This window comes from Vombatus ursinus, unplaced genomic scaffold, assembly GCF_900497805.2.
Source record: "Vombatus ursinus unplaced genomic scaffold, bare-nosed wombat genome assembly UNPS02014768.1, whole genome shotgun sequence".
In the NCBI taxonomy this organism is placed as follows: domain Eukaryota; kingdom Metazoa; phylum Chordata; class Mammalia; order Diprotodontia; family Vombatidae; genus Vombatus; species Vombatus ursinus.
In genome coordinates this window covers 34,934,110-34,938,089 of record NW_020954546.1, presented here as the reverse complement: position 1 = coordinate 34,938,089, position 3,980 = coordinate 34,934,110, and the positions used below count along the sequence as shown (strand labels likewise).

Here is a 3,980-nt window from a genome sequence, read left to right as displayed (position 1 = left end):
TATTTGAAAAGTCTTCTTATTGATAACGAAGATATAGAAGAAAAATCATGAAGTATCAAGTACAAATACCTAATCTTTTTTTGAATTTCAAATGTCTAAAAAAATTGTATCAATTGATATACCTGATCCTTCTCATTTTTAAAGTGCTATATACATGCTTGTTATTGTTGTTATTATTATCGTTATTATTTCACTTCAAGGGGGTTATTTGGATCTCCAACGCAGCATCTTTGTGGGACCCTTAAAGTGTTCCCAGCCATCGACTGAAACATTATAACCAGTAATTTTATAAGGCACTGAACCAAGGAAGACTTGGATTTAAACTTCCAGTTTTGTCTTAAATCTGGCACCTAAGCGCTCTTCCAAAAGGATCCTGACATTGTAAGAAACAATGGAAAAGAACAAAGAACAAATTATTAACATAGTTAAAAATAGGCCCCGAAGGGACAAGAAATCCACACTAATATCAACTTAGACAGCAATTACTTGTTCTCATCACCTTAAGTTTAGCTGTCTAAGTCATCTGCTTCTGAGAAGCATTTTGCCCTGGTAAATCTGAGTCAGAGGGGCTCTGTCCTACTCTGCTGTCCACAAATTGTCTGACTCGATCCACTTACAATGAGAAAAACATTTCCATGAATCAACATCCTGGAGTTTTAACTTCAGTGTCAGTTGTTAATAGTAGCTGAGATGGATAGACACTCCCACCTTGTTTCTAAGGCAGATTTGCAGAGGTATTTCTTCCTGTAGATACCCTCGCCAGGTTCCAAATTGTGCAATCACCCTCATGGCGATTTCCTAGGTAAAAAATATGGAATACTTCATGAGTTTTCCTATCATCCTTACCCAGGTGCCATGCTAATTTTCTCTGTATCATTGCAATTTTAGTATATACGCTGCCGAAAAAAGCACTGAATGTACCATTTTTTTAAAAGCAAGTGGTATGTAATCCTTCTTATGTGTTCTACTTTGTTTATAGAAATGCCCTTTTTTTGGTGTTTATTAAGTTCTCAGAGCCCATGATAAACATGTTAAATTTTACATAAATACTTTTGGAACTAACAGACCTCATTTCACAAAACAATAGCAAAGGCTGAAAATGTAACTTGTTTAATATGAGTAAAAGTGGTTTATCTCTAGATAGAGCCTATGAAATGACTAAGATTGAAGAGCAGAATCAAAAAAGCACTCCACGGTCAACATCTATATAAAACCAATGAATAATAAATCATCCAAGGAACATTAAAAATTATGGAATTGTGCAGATTTCTTTTTAGATGTTGAGAGATTTAAGATAGCAATTTGAGATCAGGTCATTGCTACCAGAAATTATAGAAAAGTTATCCTCCAAGAGCCCAGATGTGTTCTTTTTTAAAAAATTTATTTAAATATTTATTTTTAGTTTTCAACATTCACTTCCACAAGATTTTGAGTTCCAGATTTTCTCTCCATCTCACCCTTACCCCTACCCCTAGCATGCATTCTGCATACTCCCCCTAATCTGCCCTCCCTTCTACCCCCCCATCCCCTTCCCTTTCTATTTTCCTATAGGGCAGTATAGATTTCTATACCCCATTGCCTGTATATCTTATTTCCCAGTTGCATGTAAAAATAATTTTAACATTTGTTTTTAAAACTTTGGGTTCCAAATTCCCTCCCTTCCTCCCTCCCCACCCACTTTCATTGAGAAGGCAAGCAATTCAATACAGGTTATGCATGTGTAATCACGCAAAACACTTCCATGGTAGTCATGTTGTAAAAAACTAACTGTATTTCCCTTCATCCTATCCTGCCCCCTGTTTATTCTATTTTCCCTTTTGACCCTGTCCCTCCTCAGAAGTGTTTGCTTCTGATTACCCCCTCCCCCAACCAGATGTATTTCTTGATTCAGATTACATTGTAATGAAGTGGTGGAAACTGTATAACATACTGCAGGTTCTAAAAATGTAGGACCTACCAATAACTTGTTCATCATTTGTACTCAAAAAGGACCAATGACATCAAGAGGGTGATGTCTCAACTTGGACTGAAGTGAGGCAGAGCTGCTCAAAGTTGCCAACCTCACTCTGTCCTCCAGAGTCATCGAAGTTCAGTGACAAGACAAAAGTCAAGACAACTGGCAATGGCCCAAGATGAAGTGGATGACCTTGACCTTTCTAAATAAAGGTCTTTCCCAGGCTTCAGTTTGTCTCAGGCAATGCCCATTCAATGACTAGAGGCTAGGTAATATTTCTTAGCTGTATGACTTTGGGGGACCCTCTCTAAACCTCAGTTTCCTCACCTGTAAAATTGGACTGAGATAACCTCTAAGTTACCTTCCAGGTAGGAACTGATGGTAAATGTTTAACAACTCTCTTTCCCAACTCACCAGGAAAAATGTTTACTTTTTGTCTGGTGCAGATGATTTCATATGATGTATTTTATGCAGAGGCTAGATGATTATCTGAAAGGTATAATAAATTAGAGAGTCCTTCCCTCATTTCCCTTAATACTCAATTAAAGTATCAGCTAGAGCCTTTCCTAGTGCTCTGAGATGCTAATGTTTTTATTCCCTCAAGGTTTTCTTGTATCTTCTTAATAATGATGATGATGATAAAGACTGGGTGTCCCTATATCATTCAGGCTAGAAGTACAGGGGCTTCTCACTAGGCTGATTCCACTACTTGTTAGTATGTACCATATTAATGCCAAACTTACACCAGATGGACATGGTCTACTGCAGCTCAGAATTCAATCATCAATAAACATTTATTAAGCATCTACTATATGCCAGGTACTGTGTTAAGGCTGGCGATACAAAAAGAGGCAAAAGATAATCCAGTAACTTAAAAGACAATCAGTTGGTTAATATTGTACATCATAAACTTTCTATCCTTCATACATTATTGGATGATAAATCACTGTACTACAGACACATACCCAAATTATCCTTGAAAATTCAACAGATATATTTCCTTAATAATTAACAAAAAATAGGTATATTGGGATTTTGTATTCTGTATATTTTTAAGCTGATCTTGTGATTATATATAGTATACTATAAAATGTATGTGAAAGCTTGACCTATCTGTTGGCATGCCCTTATTAAGGATGTTCACAATGCAAGTGTAGAATTTTTAAATTTGGCTATTAAAATAGCAAAATGTTTATTAAAAAAAAGAAATTAGTATTCCTCTAGTTTTTTTTTTCTTTTAGTTAGGCAATGGGGGTTGGGTGACTTGCCCAAGGTCACATAGCTAGTGAGTGTTGTGTGTCTGAGGTCAGATTTGAACTCGGGTCCTCTTGAATCCAGGGCCGGTGCTCTATCCACTGCGCCACCTAGTTGCTCCCCTCTAGTTTTTTTGTGTTTGTTTTGTTTTGTTTTTAGTATATCTTTACTTGTTTAATGAGTGTTTTGTAGTTGTGTTCACATAGTTCCTTCATATTTTGGCAGGTAGACCCCCATTTATTTCTGCTTGTTTTAAAATAATTATTAAAATTCCTTTGTCTCTTCCTGTTGGATTTTTGGTTATGTACAGAAATGCTGATCATTTGTTATATCCTACAAATTTGCTGAACCTGTTAATTATTTCAATAGTATTTTGGTTGACTCTAGCATTCTCTAAATAAACCATAATGTCATCTTTTTCAGATGACAAAAAGCTAGAATAAAAAAAAAAGAAAAAAAAAAGAAAATTCAACAGATAGTACTAGAACTAGAGGATCATTACAGACAGAACTATTAACCACAATCTCCTGAACCTAACATTGATCCACAAGAACTTAAGAATAATGTTTTCAATAGACGTCACCATACCAAATAATGATGATCCCTAAGCTATGTGGAATGCAAAACTTTCAAAATATGGAAGAGGTCAGAATCACATGGGAACAAGATGAAGTGCATATCATCCCTGAGTGCTGTCTGCTATTAGAATTGTCTCAAAGATGTTTTCAGTGGGTCTGCAGAAGATGAGCTTACATTCCAATTCTTTTATTAC

At 35.8% G+C, this 3,980-nt stretch overlaps 1 non-coding gene across 1 annotated transcript; it reads right to left on the bottom strand.

The window, feature by feature from the left end:
* Window positions 1-805: 805 nt before the first annotated feature.
* LOC114043450 lies at window positions 806-912 on the bottom strand. Its single transcript, XR_003569106.1, has one exon. It is a non-coding gene; the product is annotated as a U6 spliceosomal RNA (small nuclear RNA).
* Window positions 913-3,980: the final 3,068 nt, after the last annotated feature.